We start from the raw sequence: 18,869 nt of genomic DNA, 5'->3' as shown, positions 1-18,869 counted from the left end.
CTGGAGTGTCAGTTTGATTAATGTTCACTTGTACATTTTACAGGTGATCAGTAAATGTACTCGGGAGAATGTCAATATATATTGACCAGCTTAAATTGCAAAAATAAAATGATGTAATCCATTCAATGATGTCAATATGTCATTGGACTTCGTTCGAAAGAAAATGTGATACCACAGCTTTAAAAATCAAGACAATTATTAAATAACTTTATCTTAAACTTGTCTGTTTTATGTACTTTGAAGTGGCACAGTGGGAAAGAGAGCGAGAGTGCTTTACCAGATTAAAGAGGCATCTGACTGTCCTCTGCCAATTTAAACAGAGTTAATAGCCATTCAAAGTTTTGTGCACTATATTCAGAAAACAACACTGGGGATATAAACAAAACTGCAAGAAAATAACTGTTGGATAAATTAGAACTTTCTGTTGAGAGTGTTGCTCAATCCAAGAGAGTGCTTTGTCACTGGAGACCATTATATGGAATGGCATGTGTGACACTTCTAATGAAGATTTATATTTCTGCTTAACGTGACTTATATTGAGTCTGCTGGGCACATTCTTGGAATTGCTGCCTGGCATTCCAAAGGCAGAACTGTACTTATGTACAAACTCTTATAATTCTGTTTTTGCCAGTATTACTAACATCTGGACAGGCTGGTAATTAGAGGTTTTCTTTCTGCTACATTCACCACATGCTCACTGTTAAATTATCTTTTTGTATGTCAATCCTGTTTAGAAATCTGTAGACTACAGCAACTTTCTGACAGGGCTCTTTGATAAAACCATGCAGGTTTCCCACATAAGAAGAACTCTTGTTTATACTCAAAAATAGCTGTTTAGTCACTTTCAAAATATGATTCGCTACATAAATCATGAGCCATGTATTCCTAATTCTTGATTGCCTAGAATTCTAGCAAAGAAGAGGCTGGAAAGGTGGAATACCTTTTTTTTCTTGATAAAACACGTGGAAAGAAGTCACTGATGAATGGTGAAGAAATTCTTCACACATGAAAAGGCACTGGAAAAAGGTGGAAAGGAATCAGGTTTCTCAGAGAAGCCTGGATAGTTTGGTTCCTAGTTGAGTCCATTTAGAGCATCATTGGATTTAACAACTACATTTAACAAAGAATTAAATGTGTCTGTAATAACAAATGACAAATTCTGAATATTACAAGCTCTTCATATCCAAAGAGAGCAAAAAAGAAATAGTGCTGTCAAGGACATGAGGAGGGCTGTCTTCTCTTGAAATTTGGATGGGAAGTTTTTTTTTAATGTTAGATAAACACAAGAGCTGCAGATGTGGGATCTAAGAGTAAACAGAGAGACTTTGGATGGACTAAGTAGGTTAGACATAATCCATGGAGAGAAATGGTCAGTCAGCATTTTTGGTCAGGACCTGATATTTTTTATATTCCTCTAAACTTGGAGGTTGGCCCATACATTTATTGACTCAACCAAATACAGTGAATCAGTGAGGCCAAAAGAAAAGCAACAAGAACAAGGACTAAGTAACAGATTAACTTGTGGAACTCTTTCGTTGCAATCAGTCTCTTTTGCTTCTGTATCATCACTTGGAAAGGACTTCAAATTGCTGGATCCTTCCTATTAGCTGCCCTCCCGGTCTGCGTGCAATATGAGGTGAAAAATCCTCATGATTGCAATGAGGAGATTGTGTGATTGAGTCTTGGAAGAATCTCTTTTTCTAACCACACTATGGGACGGAGCTAAAAAGACAGCCAGACTGCAAAAACATTGTTGTAGTGTGTTTGAGTGAGAGAAATGGGATTGATAGGTAGAGTGACACTGGAAGCAATAAGCAAGTCTTTTAATTCTGGGGGTGGGAAGTACTAAACATTAAGTTGTTTTATTGCTGTTGTTGAATGTGATGTGACATGTCCAGGTTGTGAGGAACTGAGGATGGGGCTGGGATAGGTGTTAGCATTTGTGGTAAAAGTTGAGTTTGATTACAATTGGACCCGAGGTCAGAAATTGCTCTTTTGGTAAGTATCAATATCAGTCTCGGTAAGTTTTCTGTAGTTGTGGCAGTTATCCAACATCTAAGATTTTCACATTATGCTTTCTAATGCTTTTACCAGTAATGATTCCACCAAGAAATGACAGCTCGATGACTTGAAACACATATTTGCCTTTATTAAAGTTTTGGCTTGTCTCTTCAAGTAATTTTAAGTGTCTTTTGAAGTATGTCATCATGTTGCTCTTTGGATGAATCCAACAATATTATGCCAGGCACTGGTGTCAACACCTTCCACTTGTTCATATACAATATGGATGTTTTTCTATAGTTGAAGCAATGTCATGGGAAAGCTATAAGAATCGATACCTCCCATAAGGAATATTGAACTTGCATAACTTGGAACTTGGCTATCCGATTGCAGTTGCAAGAAACATTGGATGCAATTCGCTTGTTAAAATATTATACTTTGGCAAACAGTTCCACAAAATGTTTTCATGACTTGGAGTCTTGTTGTCCCATTTACATTTTTGGAATACAAGCACTCTTATTCTTTTCTTCAACAATTATTAAGCAGGCATGACATGGAATTGCTTTCCTTTATGGCCCCTTCATTCCATCAAGTGTCAACTTTTAATTATTGCTACATTGAAAATGGTATGCTTTTACAGAAATAAATTAATTTTCACTTGCTCAACAAATTAGCCCACTCTTTGAAACCTGTTCCCATTTTGAGTACAAGTATTCTTTCACCAAATAATTCTTTATTACCTTGGCTGCTGCAAATAAAATGGAAGCTGTTGTTGATACGTCATTTAACAAAATAAGTATGGAATTAAAATAAAAAAGCAGGCATTGGTAATAATGACTATAAAGGTTGTTGTAAAAATTCTGGGTAGTGAGAAAATAAGCTAGGGTAGTGTACGTCCCTGGTAAAAAGATGTCCTGATAAAATTGAAAGAAATTGGAATTGAGGTAAAATTCACCACTGGCTGGAGCTATTCATGGTGTAAAGGAACATACTGGGGTGAACAAAGGACACACATCTCAGCGATGTAACACTGTCCTAGGAGTTCCTCATGGCAATTTCAAGACTCATTCATCTTGAACTGATTCATCAGTTGATGAAATGCTAAGCAATGATCATCTTTAACAAGCAAGAGTCTAACCATTGCCTCCTTTTTAAGAATTCTTTGGCTTGGCTTCGCGGACAAAGATTTAAGAATTAATATTGCTGAATCTCCCTCTTCAATGTCCTAGTGAGATCACTGCAGACCAAATGGTGTAGAACAGTGGTGCATCTTGTAGAATCGCTGCCTTACAGTGCCATGGACACAGGTTCAACATTGACTCATGTACTGTCATTGCAGAATTTGCTCATACTCCCTTGTGACCATGTGGATTTCCTCCCACATACCAAAGAAGTGTGGATTGGTAGGTTAATTAGCTTCTATAATTTGTTACTAGAATGTATGCAAGTGGTAGTATCTGGGGACAGTTGGGAACATGAGGAGAATAAACAGTAGGATTAATGTAGTATTAGTGCATATGGATGGTGGTTGATAATTGGCATGGACTCAGGTGGGTTTAAAGAACTGCTTCTACGCTGTACTTCTCTCTAATTCTAAAAATGTAACAGGCCCAGTCCCATAAATGTAGTGGCTATAAGAGCAATCTTGAGGCTGGGGATCCTGTGGCAAGGGGCTCAATTCATTGATTCCCTATGTCTATTTTTCATTTATAAATCACATGTGATGTTCCACTTGCCCGGTTTATCTCCAACACTCGTGAACTTCAACAGCAACCAGAATAAAAGTATTTGTTTGACTGATTCCTCATCCACCAGCCATGGCATCATTTCTTCCACCACCAATGAACCTCACGGTGACTTGTGAGGGTCAGTGCTAAATTCCGTATTTTCTGCATCAATTCTCCATTCTGGTGCAAGACCCCTGAGTGCCTTCAGTTTTTCATCTCTGGCAGTGTAATTCTGAGCCAGTTTTGAAGTCACACCATATCAGCCCACCATGGCTAAGTGCAGACCATCTACAAAGGCCCCCCCCCCCCCCCAACCTGCACAGGGGACAGGAAAAGCAGACATTGTTTGCCAAGACCAACACCATCATCACTTGGAAGTGCATTGCAGTTTAGAACATCATCACTAGGCTGAAGTCTTGGAAGCCACCTGGCCAACAGCACTGGGTTCAAATGTGTACGATCAAAGTGGGAGAGGTGGAGATCACCATAACAACCATCTTCAAAAGTGAAATTTGAGATAATGCATGCAAATGCCATCCCATGAGAGAATATAGGATCTGGTTCCTGTCACACTTTCTCTTCATAAGGTGCCATTGAAAACATGACTATTGGAAACTGATCTCTACCAAAATGTTTTCTAGTGTACGAGTTGGTCAAGCACTCACATCCCCAGAACAAGTCACCTTAAAGAAACAAATCAGAGTTAGCTCAGCACTGAGTTAAAAAATTGTGCCAGGCAGACAGGCAGCTTAGTATAATCAACAGGACAGACACCAGGATGTAGATTTCACAGAAAAGTTTCCCAAAAGGAAATTCCCAGAAGGAGCAGGAAATGGACCTCAGCCCAGAAGGAATAGATTCATGGCCAACAGAAAAATAAAGCTGTAAAGGCAACTGAAAGCATTGAAGCATAATCTGAAGCTCAGGAGACACTAGAATCAAGAAGCGAGTATGGGTTGAAGGCTAGAACAAAATTAACTTTGAGAAATTAGTGCAAAGTGGAAATTGTCCTTTTCAACAAAGGTATTTAATTGTGCTGGAACTTCAATTCCACAAGAATTATCCCATTAGCTGCATTAATTTAGTGATGTGAGCAGATGAGGTGAATCGAGTGTACACAATGTCATTTCTTCAGCATGATGTTAATGTTAATGTTAATTCCTTTAATGATGTTTGCAGAAATAGCTAGATGGTGGGAAGCCCCCACCCAATTTCCAGAAGAATTTCATCTCTAAAAGAAGCCAAGACTGAGCTAACACCTGGCAAAATTGGATGGCAGCTCAAGTTCCAGTTGACTTTTGGACTTCTGTTGACACAATTCCCTCCTGGGGTTAAGAATTTTAAAATGCCTTTCTATTTATTATTACTGGCAATACATCTCCATTCTTACGCTGAAACCTCTTCCTTGATAAGTAATGTGTTGTCCTTTATTTTCTCTATAACATGTAATATTTAGTCTCCTTGAGCCTTGGGTGATTTGTCTTAGCTAAATTAATTATGTTACATTTTTCTTCTGAGGCTATTATTTACAATTCTCTTTTCCCCATCTCTACTTCCTGAAATGTTGCTCATCCTTTTTTCCCATTTCACTATTAGTTTAAAGCTACTCTTCGTTATGCTGTTAAATTTTTGCTTTAACAGGTTAAAAATCTGTCCCTAATTTCATGCACAATGAATACAATAAAGTGATATTTGGCATGAAAAACTCTGTTTTTGAAATTCAGTTCCAGGGCTTTCATTGGTGTTGAATGGTGGTAGTTAATTAAGGATATCAGAAGATAATATCCAAAAACATTCCATGCTGAGTGATTGGGGAGGCCAGCATGAAGGACAACCAGAAGCCGACCATGAGGTCTACCAATTGGTAGGTTAATTGGGTGGCACGGGTTTCAAGTGCTGGGAGTGCCTTCTGCCATGTTGTATCATTAAAATTTTTTAAAAAATTATCTTAAAAAATGAAAGTGCCAAATACAAGGATGAATCTTTTGCCATAATCTTCAGGCATCATTACTGCATGAATACTCATGCTCCTGTTATCCTGAAGTTCCTATTGTTACAGAAGTCAATCTTCAGCCAATTTGATTCACCCCAAATGATCAATGGATAAAATAGTGGTGGCACAGCTGAAATATTAATCAAGACATGCAATCTATAGAAAGCGTTAAATGCAGAAATGCTGGAGAAACTCAGCAGGCCATGCAGCATTTCATAGGAAGCTTCCCACAGATGCTATGTGACCTGTTGAGTTTCCCTAGCAGATTTGTGTATTGCACACAATCCAGAGAGCCAAGTTCAAATTCCACTAAAACATTGATGAAGTTTAAATTCATTTAATAATCTGGAGGGGAAATGAAAGCATGGACTAATCTCAGTAATTGTTAAGATGAAAACACTTAATTGCCATAAAAATCTACTTGGCTGTCTAATGTCCTATGGGAAAGGAAATCTCCCATCCTCGCCTGTACTGACTGATATGTGATTGACTCTTAAATACATTAGTCCTCTGAACGGTAGAAATTACAAGTTTGGGTGAAATTCTGTCGCATTCAAAAGACAAGGAAGAAAACTGAATGGGCAACGACCTCACATTGACCTTGTCTAAAAACAATGAAGTACCAATCTAAAGATACTGCAAAGTAGTTCTACATGCGAGCTAAACAGGGAAAAAAATAATATGTACTCTGACAACCATCAGAGTATATTGAAACTCTGTAGTCCCACCATGATGAGGCAGGAATGACAGAAGGAAGGACCACCAAGAGCATCCTCACTGTAAGTGAAGGTGTGCCTGACATGTGTGTGCTGGAGAAAAGGCTGAAGGTCTTCTAACTATGTCCAGCCTCATATGCCAGGCTGCTGTTCATTGACTTCAGCTCGGTGTTTAATACATTATTCCCCAGAGGCTGGTGGAGAAGCCATCCTTGATGGGTCTCAACATCCCTTTCTGAAATTGGATCCTGGACTTCCTAACGGAAAGACCTCAGTCTGTCCGGGTCATTAGCAGAATGTTGAGCAACATCACGCTGATCACTGGAGCACCTCAGGGCTGTGTGCTCAGCCCAATCCTGTTCATGCTACTGACCCACGATGGCATCGTCAGATCCAGCTCCATCAGTGTCATTACATTTGCAGGTGATGCAACAGTAGTTGCCTCATCACCAACAACGATGAGTCGCACTACAGAGAAGAAGTGGAAAATCTCATGAAATGGTGCGAGAATAACAACCTGAGTCTTAATGTGGATGAGACAAAGGAGATGATCGTGAACTTCAGGAGGAGCAGGAACAACATTCTCCACATCAACAATTTTGAAGTAGAGAGAGTGGAGAGCATCAAAGTCCAAGGAATTCACATAATTAGTGATCTATTGTGGACACTCAACATCTCCTCACTTGTTAGGGAGGCGCAACAGTGACTGCACTTCCTGAGAAGAATGAAGCGGGTAAAACTACTGGTCATCATTATGTCAACCTTCTATAGGAGCCCTATCGAGAGCTTCCTGGCCGGCTGCATCACAGTGTGGTACGATTGCTGCAGAGAAATTGATTGGAGGTCGATCCACAGGACCACCTCTCCCCATCGACGTGATCGACCGGAATTATTGTCTGAAGAGGGCGCACAAAATCATTGATGACCCCTTCCACCCTGCACACAGCATCTTTCAGCTGTGCCCATCAGGGAAGAGAAATAGGAGTGTCAGAGCCAGCACCACCAGGTTGAGGATCAGCTTCTTCCCACGGGCAGTGAGAATGCTGAATGACCAAAGGAACTACTTGCACTAACATCCGAGACTCTCATTTGTACAAAACGATATGTATTTATTTTATAGATAAAATACTTGTCCTGCATTTATAGATATATATATAATATATATGTATATATATATATATATATATATATATATATATATTTGTCTGTATGTGTGTTATATCTGGTTGTGTGTCTGCATGTTTTGCACCAAGGACAGGAGAACACTGTTTCATCGGGTTGTACTTGTACAATCAGATGACAAGAAACTTGACTTAAAGTGCAAATCTGTTAGATTATAGCAATTTCCACAGGAGAAACCTAATATTCAGCCATTTAGATCGCTTCTTCATATCATTAAGAAACATTTAAAAAAAAATTAGACATACAGCACTGTAACAGAATGATTCAGCCCTATGAGTCTGTGCTGCCCAATTTAACCTACACCTCGGAACTTTTTTGAATGGTGGGAGGAAAATGGAGCACCTGGAGAAAACCCACACAGTCTCGGAGAGAAATTACAAACTCCTTACAGACAGCACAGGATTCGAACCCACGTCCGGCTCTGATTGCTCGCGCTGTAAAGGCATTGTGCTAACCGGTATGCCAATCGTGCCGCCCATATGATAGATAGGAAAAATGGATACAGAAAAGACAAAGGGACCAGACACCACCTCAGCTGCAGCATTGAAGATCTGCCCTTCTGAATAAGCAGTACTTTTTTAGCTAAGCTAGAATTGACCAAACAGTATGCTACATGTGTCCTGTTCACAAAATGCTGGACTTATTACTGCCCAATCAATCAATCAATTTTAAATCATAAGTAAAACAATGGAAGCTGTGCCAATGGTGACACCATCTCATGAATAACTTGCTCACCGATGCCTAGGTTGGGTTTCATAAGGACTATAAAAGTCTAAAACTACATCATTACCTTGGTATAAGTATCATCCTAGGAGCTAAATTGCAGAGGTTAGGTAAGAGTGATAGCTTTTAACATCAAGGCAGCATTTCACTAAGTATAGCATCAAGTGGCAGTGATAAAACTGAAGTCATTGGGCATCAAACAAAAAATATTCCAATGATTGGATTCACAACTTATACAAAGGAAGATGGTTGTAGGTGTTGGGAGGTCTGTCCACCCTGCTACATGACATACTGCATTGTCCTCAATCCAAATTTTTAAAAACTGGTTCATCAGACTGCTGTTCGCTGATTGTTCAATTCCAATTATGATCCTTGAGCAAATAAGCAGTGTGCAGGGTGGAAGGGGTCATCTATGATTTTGTGCGCCCTCTTCAGACAATAATTTCGGTCGATCACGTCGATGGGGAGAGGTAGTCCTGTGGATTGACCTCCAATCAATTTCTCTGCAGTAACCGTACCACACTGTGATGTAGCCGGCCAGGACGCTCTCGATAGAACTCCTACAGAAGGTTGACATAATGGTGACTGGTAGCCTTACCCGTTTCAGTCTTCTCAGGAAGTGCAGTCGCTGTTGCGCCTTCTTGACAAGTGAGGAGCTGTTGAGTGTCCACGAAAGATCATTAGTTAAGTGAATTCCTGCACGTGGCAAGGCCCAGACAACTTTCAGGCATTGGTTGAAAGTGTCAAATAATATTCATGCAACAATGCATGACCATCACCAACAAAAGTGTTTAACCACCTACTCTTGACATTCAACAGTATTACCATAGTTGAATCCCCCACCGTAAATATCTTGGTGAGTTACATTGATCAGAAATCAATGAGAACAAACAGGAGCAAGCTGGGTATTCGGCAGGCAGTGACTCACTCCCTAAGTTAGGAATATAACAAAATCCTCTCAATTTTCCTGCATCAAGAACCTCAACGCAATCCAGGCAAAATCAGCTGGCTTTAATGGCATTCCATTCACAACGCTCAACATTTATTTTCTCCACCACCAGTATGGCTGACCCCAGAATCAGAATTCATTGACATGAACAAGTCATGAAATTTGTTGTTTTGTGGCGGCATCACAGTGCAAAAATTCATATTATAACCACCTTACAAAAATAAATAAAAATAGTGCACAAAAATGTCAAAGTTAACCAGTGTCTGGTTCATTGTTCATTCAGGAATCTGATAACAGAGGGTAAGAAGCTATTCTTGTGCCATTAGTTGCTCGTCTTTAGGCTCTTGTACCTTTTTCTTGATGGTAGCAGAGTGAAGAGGGCTTAGCCTGGATGGTAGGAGTCCTTTAGGATAGAAGTTGGTTTCTTAAGACACCACCTCTTGTAGATGTCCTTGGTGGAGTGAAGACAGCTGCCCGTAATGTCGCAGGTGATTTAACAACCCTCGAGACATTATTTTTTGTCCTGAGCGTTGGCACCTCCCTACTACAGAGTGATGAAACCAGCAAGAATGGTACAGCTGGAGAAATTTTTGAAAGTTATTTGGTGACATACCGAATATTCTCTAACACCACACAAAGTATAGCTGCTGGCGAGCCTTCTTCGACATGGAAGCTCCAAGAAAGATCCAGTGTAGACACGCAGGCATTTGAAGTTCCAGACCCTCTCCACAGCTAAGCCCTTGATGAGGACTGGTTTGTGTTCTCCAGACTTCCTCCTGAAGTCCACAATCATCTCCTTGGTTTCGCTAACACCACTCAAATTGCTGATCCATCTCCCTCCTGTGTGCTTCCCTTTGCCATTTGTGATTCTGCCAATAACTGTGGTGTCATCGGCAAAGTTGTAGATAGCATTGGAATTGTGCCCGGCCACACATTCGTGGGTGTAGAGTGAGTAGTGAAAAATATACTTAAGTTACTCAGCCTGGTGACTCTGGCAGCATTTCCCAAAGTCATGGACTTAGGCCTCAAATGCATCAGATGGTAGTTTTCCTCCAAGCCACACAAGATCCTGATTGGTGATCTTTTGTCGTCACTGGGTCTAAATCCTAGAATTCCCTACCCAAAGGCATAGAGGCTCTTTCTTCAGCAGTACAGCAGTTAAACAAGGCCTATCATCTTCAACTTCTTGGCAGTTAGGACTATTTTCATTAAAGCAATTCAGGATGGGCAATAAATAATGGCCCAGCGAGCAACACCCAGGTCCCAAAAATAAATAGAATAAAAAAAATAAAATCTTGGCTGTAGTACGGAATACTTGTGCTCCAGAACAAGCTGATAAATTGATAATGTGGAAACATCCTGTCCAGAAAGTGCAGGACACACATCTTTTCTTTGGCTTGGCTTCGCGGACGAAGATTTATGGAAGGGGTAAAAAGTCCACGTCAGCTGCAGGCTCGTTGGTGGCTGACAAGTCCGACGCGGGACAGGCAGACACGGTTGCAGCGGCTGCAGGGGAAAATTGGTGGGTTGGGGTTGGGTGTTGGGTTTTTCCTCCTTTGCCTTTTGTCAGTGAGGTGGGCACACATATAATCGGAACAACTACCAGTCTACTCTCAATCATTAGTAAAGTCTTTGACAGTGCTATCAAGCAGCACTTACTCACAAATAACTTGACTATGAGATAACAGATCATAGTGAAATTCAATTCCGTGGCTGGTCATGATCGACAGCACCACATAGATTTCCTGCTAAAAGCTATTTGCTTTGATTTGAAACTTTCTTATTCAGCAGGGTAGTAGGGCCATGCAACTTGAAGAAGTTCATTCTTGGTGTGAAGGAAAAGGAAAGGAAAACATGAAAGTCTGCAGACACCTTGGTTGAAGTTAAAACACTATGCTAGAGAAAATGAGCAGGTCAAACAGTGTCCTTTATCTTCTTCTTCTTTGGCTTGGCTTCGCGGACGAAGATTTATGGAGGGGTAATGTCCACGTCAGCTGCAGGCTCGTTTGTGGCTGACAAGTCCGACGCGGGACAGGCAGACACGGTTGCAGCAGTTGCAAGGGAAAATTGGTGGGTTGGGCTTGGGTGTTGGGTTTTACCTCCTTTGTCTTCTGCGGTCTTCTTCAAAGGAGGTTGCTGCCCGCCAAACTGTGAGGCGCCAAGATGCACGGTTTGAGGCGAGATCAGCCCACTGGCGGTGGTCAATGTGGCAGGCACCAAGAGATTTCTTTAGGCAGTCCTTGTACCTCTTCTTCTCTGCCTTGGTGGCCAGTGGAGAGCTCGCCATATAACACGATCTTGGGAAGGTGATGGTCCTCCATTCTGGAGACGTGACCTACCCAGCGCAGTTGGATCTTCAGCAGCGTGGATTCGATGCTGTCGGCCTCTGCCATCTCGAGTACTTCGATGTTGGTGATGAAGTCGCTCCAATGAATTTTGAGGATGGAGCGGAGACAACGCTGGTGGAAGCGTTCTAGGAACCGTAGGTGATGCCGGTAGAGGACCCAAGATTCGGAGCCGAACAGGAGTGTAGGTATGACAACGGCTCTGTATACACTTATCTTTGTGAGGTTTTTCAGTTGGTTGTTTTTCCAGACTCTTTTGTGTAGTCTTCCAAAGGCGCTATTTGCCTTGACGAGTCTGTTGTCTATCTCGTTGTCGATCCTTGCATCCGATGAAATGGTGCAGCCGAGATTGGTAAACTGGTTGAACGTTTTGAGTACAGTGTGCCCCATGGAGATGTGGGGGGGCTGGTAGTCATGGTGGGGAGCTGGCTGATGGAGGACCTCAGTTTTCTTCAGGCTGACTTCCAAGCCAAACATTTTGGCAGTTTCCGCAAAGCAGGACGTCAAGCGCTGAAGAGCTGGCTCTGAATGGGCAACTAAAGCGGCATCGTCTGCAAAGAGTAGTTCATGGACAAGTTGCTCTTTTGTCTTGGTGTGAGCTTGCAGGCGCCTCAGATTGAAGAGACCGCCATCCGTGCGGTACCGGATGTAAACAGCGTCTTCATTGTTGAGGTCTTTCATGGCTTGTTTCAGCATCACGCTGAAGAAGATTGAAAAGAGGGTTGGTGTGAGAACGCAGCCTTGCTTCACGCCATTGTTAATGGAGAAGGGTTCAGAGAGCTCATTGCTGTATCTGACCCGACCTTGTTGGTTTTTGAGTCATTACAAACACCCTTTTTCAACAGAGGGACAGCCTGAAGACTACCTGGATGCATCCCCGATCCAAACACTGGCACCTCCTGGACTACGTCCTGGTGCGAGAAAGAGACAAACGAGGTGTGCTCCACACCAGGGTCATGCCCAGCGCGGAATGCCACACTGACCACTGGCTTGTTCGCTGCAAGCTAAACTTTCACTTCAAGCTAAAGTCCAGGAACAGTAAAGCCCCCAGAAAGAGGTTCAATGTTGGAAACTTGCAGTCAGACGAAGTGAGAGGAAACTTCCAGGCAAACCTCAAAGCAAAGCTCGAGGATGCAATCCGCCTCACGGACTCGTCCCCTGAAACCCTCTGGGATCAGTTGAAGACTGCCATACTGCAATCCACTGAAGAGATACTGGGCTTCTCCTCCATATAGCAAAGGTAAAGATACATGTAATGATAGAGTGCTAATCATAATCCTGACCACTAGAGGGAGTCAGAAAAGAGTTGTTGCATCAAGGAGCAGAATCAAAATGGAGGCCTCCACGAGATCATGAGTGCTTTCGCTAATATAGTTATAAAAGAACACAAGTTTCTTTACTTCAATAAAAGAAACATCACAATACCTAACCAACGATTCAGTCTTGATCCCTTCATCAAAATGAGGTGTTACTTCAGTTCAAAAGCCTGTTTGGGGTGAGGTAGGAGGTGTGGGCACGTGTCGTATTCCTGCAGCCACAGGGTAATGTGCCGGGGTGGGGGAGCAAGATTGGTGGGGAGGAATGAGTGCATGGGAGAGTCACGGAGGGAGTAGCCACTTGTGAATGTGCGGGAGTGATCTACTGCATCCAGTGCTCCCTTCATGGCCTTCTCTACATTGAAGAGACGGGACACAGACTGGGAGATCACTTCACTGAGCACCTTCGCTCTGTCCACATCAGCAACAGGGATCTCCTAGTGGGCAACCATTTCAATTGCACACCCTACTCTCATACTCACATGTACTATCCCATCAAGACCACTCATAAATTGTGGAACAACATTTGATTTTCTGTCTGGGCACTCTAGTTGGGTGGCATTAACATCGACTTCTCTGGTTTCCGTTAACCTACTCTCCTTTCTCCCTCCCTTCCCCCTGTTTTCTTTCCCTCAGCTCTCCACCCCTTCCATTTCTATTCATTAAACCACACCTCCTCCCCTGGTTTTCTGCTGTGCCCTCTGTCCCTTCTTCATCTATCACCTCCTGCCTTTGGTACCAAGGTGCTACCCCCACCCCTCCCCCCTTACCTTTTTGTTAGGACACCTGCCAACATTATTCCATACCTTGATGAAGGGCTCAAGCCCGTAACATTGGTTATTTATCTTTTTGACCTGCTGAGTTTCTCCAGGATTATGTGTTTACTTGGCACGAAAAAGTGAGGGCTATTTCACCAGTACTCAAGATGACTCTCTCACTAATGCTGTTAACAGAGAAATTGATGAGGGTGAATACGTCTTCCCCTTGTGCTCTTATTAATTGTTAAAGGCTCAGTCTGACAACTAAGCACATCAATTAGGATTGATAATTTCAACCAACAGCAGTGCTGGAAAGCAAATTTTAATGATGATGGAAGCTGGAGTCTCTGTAATTTTATGGTGGCATGGTTGGCATAGCGGTTAGCACAACACCTTTACGGCGACAGCGATCATGACTGGGATTTGAGTACCTTAAGCTTGCATAGGGCTTCGCTGTGATAGCACAAGAGGTCAGAGACCGATAGGTCAGAGTTGGATGGGGAATTAGAGTGGCAGGCAGCACAAAGCTCAGGATTGCCCTGTGGCCTGAATGCATATGTTCCCCATTGTGTTCACTAAATATGCATGTGGTTTCTGCATTGCAGAGATTATGTTGTGAACACTGGATAGAGTACACTAGATTAGAAGAAGTGCACATGCAGACAAAGAATTGCTGAAGCAACTCAGCAGGTCAAACAGTTTCCATGGTTAGAAATGGTCAGTCAACATTTCTGGATCCTTGATCGAGACCAGAGGGAAGGAGGTGGGAAAGAAACTGGGGAGGGGCCCAGAGGTGATAAGACAGAAGTTGTGAGAGTAAGAGAGACAGGTAAAGGGAGAAATCATTAGGAAAGGGAGCAGGAAAAAAAGTTAGAAAGAGGGGAGGGGAATTTCTTTTTTGGGATCCTGTATGGTGAGAAAAAAAAGGAAGAAAGGGAAAGTGTGTGTTGCCTCTGGTTGCAAGGAAAAGTGCCATAAGGAGGGGTTTGGACGGTGGGAATAGAGTGTGGACCAGGAAACATGAAGGGAATATTTTCTGCAAAATGCTGAAAGGAAAGGAGAGGGTATGTATCTAGTGGTGGAATCTCTTTGTAGGTTAGGGAAATTATGGAGAAAGTTTTGTTGAATGCATGGACTAGTGGATGAGGATCAGGAGAGACACGGGACATGAATGAGATGTCGTCAAGGGCTTTGTTAACAATAGTAGAGGGGAAGTACCCATTCAGAAGGTCATGTCATTGAAGCAAATACACTGGAGATGGCTGAGGAAAACATAAAAGTTTGCAGACACCGTGATTGAAATAAAAGCACAAAGCTGGCAAAACTCAGGAGGGCAAGAAGTGCACTTTATATAGCAAAGATAAAGATACATAACCAATATTTTGAGATTGAGCCATTCATCAAGGTATGAACAAAATGTAGGCAGGTGCCCAAACAAAATGGATGGAGGTAAGACATGAAAGTCTGCAGACACCATGGTTGAAGGAGATGGAGGATCTGGGAGAATAGAATAGAGGCCTTAAAGGCAGTGTGAGTCAAAGTGTAATTGAACTAGGTGTGTGTGGGGGGGGGGGCGGGGTGAGTCGGCTTGCAAAGGATGATAGTAGCTAGCCTCTGCAGAGAGTGAGGAGAGATGGATGGAGAGAGAGAGAGAGAGAGAGAGAGAGAGAGAGAGAGAGAAAAGGGAAGAGTCAGATATCAACCAAGAGAATGGGTTATTATTTTTGTAAATTAACTGCTATGTTCCTATATCTTACTTTTAATTCCATTGTAATAACTTTCAGGACTTGCTGTTCTTTTATTGAATATCTATATTCCTGCTGTACTCCAGTACATTATCTACATTGTTAAAGTGTATTTTAATATTAATCACATTTAATCACAATTACCTGAAACCCTACAATGTAAACTTCCAAAAGGATTTGGATATTCACATAGCACAGCAATAGGCCCTTCAGCCCATAATGTCAACCATGTTGTCAATCCATTAATGAAAAAAATTAAAACTGATTTGATCAAATGGAAAGATTTACCTATTAATTTAATGGGAAGGATAAATACAATTAAGATGAATATCTTTCCGCATATACAATATTTGTTTCAATCTATTCCGTATTTACTTGATAAAAATTTGTTTCGAGATTTAAATAAAATGGTTAAGGAGTTTTTATGGAGGGGTAAATTTTCGAGACTAGCTTTGAATAAATTAACTTGGAAATATGAGTTAGGGGGATTACGTTTACCACATTTCAAAATTATTATGAGGCAGCCTAACTTAAAATTTATTAGTTCATTGATGGATTTGGTACGGCCTCCCAGTTGGGCTAAAATTGAGATGGCAAGTATTTCTGAATTTGAAATACATCAATTTTTGTTTAGGTGGAATATAAATTTGTTACAACAATATAATGTGCTTATATTAAAACATTTAATGAAGTTATGGATAAAGAAAAATAAAATGATAGGTTCTAGGGGTAAATTATTGGCTTTGACTCCGTTTTATAATAATCATTTCTTTTTCAATACATAATCAAAGTTTATTGCATTGGAGATTTAAAGGTGTGGAAAATTTGGGAGATTGTTTTAAAGAGGGTAAGTTTTTATCTTTTAATCAGATGAGGGAAGTGTCACATTTGTACCCCGAAATGTGAAGTTAATAAAACATTAAACACAAGTTTTATCAGGTAAACTTCTGAGTGTCTTTATTCTCCCGTTTCCTTTGTTCCCCTGCTTGTGTTCTTATCTCTCTCTCACTCCACGTGACTTCCGGTACATCTCATACATATTCATTATCATGACATCCCTCCTTTAATCAGAAATAAACTTTACCTTCACTTACCAATATCCCTCGGAAACATACAAACATCGTAACTAATGGTAATACTATAACTCAACTACATAAAATTTACTTCCTACAGCACTCATACATGCACTTTATGATATAAGATTAAAATACTGTCCCAAAGTTCTTATTAAAACTATGGCACAAAGTCTTTGTATCGTTTGGGCGGTTTCCGGTTTCGTTTCGGCCTGCCTGCGATATTGTCGTCGCTTCTCGGTTGTTCACTCTCAGCGTCGAAAATACTGCTCGCCACGGCTTTGGGTGTTTCTGCCGCTCTAGTCACTTCATCAGGAGTGCTGGTAACTGCCTCTGGAACATCATCAGGTCTTTCAGTTTCAGCATCTCATATTGGCCTTTCAACCTCTTCACTCGATGTATCTCTGGACTGGTACCTTTTTACACTTGATACATTTCTCTTATACAGGACTCCAGTCGGAGACTTGACTGTCACCATACTGCCACTTCTGGATACGACAGTATAGGGTTGATGGTAATAAGGTGTGTCTAGCTTACCACCAGTTTCATGCCTCACTAGAACATTATCTCCTGGCATGATGTCTGAGTACTTGGCTCCACGTTTCGAATCTGTGTACAGCTTTGCTGCACCTTTCTTTTCAGCATCGTGGTCCCTCATCTCCTGGTCGTCTCGGATTTCCTTTATTTCTGGCATTTTTGTGCAGATTTTTCTCCCAAAAAATGCTTCTGCAGGACTTTTTCCAGTGGTTGCATGAGGCGTTGCTCGATAGACAGCCACATAAGATAGCAATGCTTCTCGCTAATTTTGTCCTTCTGCGTGTGCAATCCTCAATCGTTTTTCAATGGACTGATTTTGTAACTCTACTTCTCCATTGGCTTGAGGCCATTTCGGAGTTACTTTATGATGGTGGATACCTGTGGTCCTCATGTATTCCGCAAATGTCTCTGAAATGAATTGTGGACCATTGTCAGAGTATAATGTAACAGGTAATCCATATCTTGCGAATATCTCTGCTAATGCTTGTATTGTTTTTTCAGTGGTTGTGGACTTCAACACCACGTACTCATAGTATCTGCTGTAGTAATCTATTACTACCATAATTGATTCACCCGTCGGTAAAGGTCCAAGAAAATCAACAGCTACGTCGATCCATGGTCCTGTCGGAAGTTGCGTACTCCGGATCGATTCTGGCGGATTACTCCTACTTGTGATTTGACATCCTTAACAAGTTTTAACAAATCTCTCTGCGTCTTTATCACAACCTGGCCACCATACCTTGGTTCTGAGGTTTTGCTTGGTACCAACAATACCTAGGTGTCCTTCATGCGCTAAGGACACGATCTTCGGTCTCAATCTTTGCGGTATCACCAATCAGCAACCTCTTAATACACACTGTCCGATGCAACAAAGTTCGTCTCTATTGGGAATGTAAGCCTTGTGAGTACACTTGTCCCATTGTCCACTCTGTATGCATTCTCTTACTTCCATGAGTTCTGGATCACGTTCGGATTCTCTCTCGACTTCCTTCGTAGTCACAGCTTTCGGTGTCGACTGAATAGCTACGAAGCGTACAAAGCTCTCTGTTTCTGTTCCCAATTCTGACTTGGATTGTGGACCTCCATCCTTCACCAATCTGGACAGCGGATCAGCAATGTTTGCTTTCCCTGCAATGTGGATTACTTTATATTTGTAGGGTTGTATTCTGAGTACCCATCTCTCTATTCTGGCACATGGTTTGGATCTAGGTGCATAGATCACCTCTAATGGCTTATGATCTGTGATGAGTTCAAATTCAATGCCATATAAATATGCATGGAACCTCTCACAGGCCCATACAAGTCCGAGTGCTTCTTTCTTTGTCTGAGAGTATCTTCTTTCCACATCTGATAACGATCTGCTGGCATAGGCAATGATTCTTGGTCCTCCATCATGCATCTGGACCAATATGGCTCCTAAACTAACCGGGCTGGCATCCGCTATGACTTTGGTTGATGTCGCCGGATCGTAATATCCAAGAGTTTTTGCATCTGTCAGGCTTTGCTTCAGCGCTGTGAACGCTTTCTTCTGCTCAGAGCCAAAATGAAATGGTACACCTTTCCTGGTTAGTTTCCTTAGTGGTTCTGCCACTGTAGCGAAATTAGGAATGAACTTTGGACAAAAATTGACCAATCCTAGGAAACTCCTCACCTCTGTTGCGTTCTGAGGTGCACGTGCCTCTTCAATAGCTTTCACCTTGGCTTCTGCAGGGTTTAGTCCTTTCCTTGTAAGTCTGTGTCCCATGAAGTCCATTTCTGACACACCGAACTGGCACTTGTTTCCATTCACGGTAAGGCCTGCCTC

At 41.8% G+C, this 18,869-nt stretch overlaps 1 protein-coding gene across 5 annotated transcripts in view; it reads right to left on the bottom strand.

The window, feature by feature from the left end:
* Positions 1-18,869, bottom strand: part of adamtsl7 (ADAMTS-like 7) — a 573,773-nt gene that overhangs the window by 261,321 nt on the left and 293,583 nt on the right. The gene's annotated exons all lie outside the window — the stretch shown is intronic.

Source organism: Narcine bancroftii, chromosome 3 (genome assembly GCF_036971445.1).
Source record: "Narcine bancroftii isolate sNarBan1 chromosome 3, sNarBan1.hap1, whole genome shotgun sequence".
Classification (NCBI taxonomy): domain Eukaryota; kingdom Metazoa; phylum Chordata; class Chondrichthyes; order Torpediniformes; family Narcinidae; genus Narcine; species Narcine bancroftii.
The sequence above is the reverse complement of the archived record's forward strand: the minus strand, read 5'-3'. Positions and strand labels throughout refer to the sequence as shown.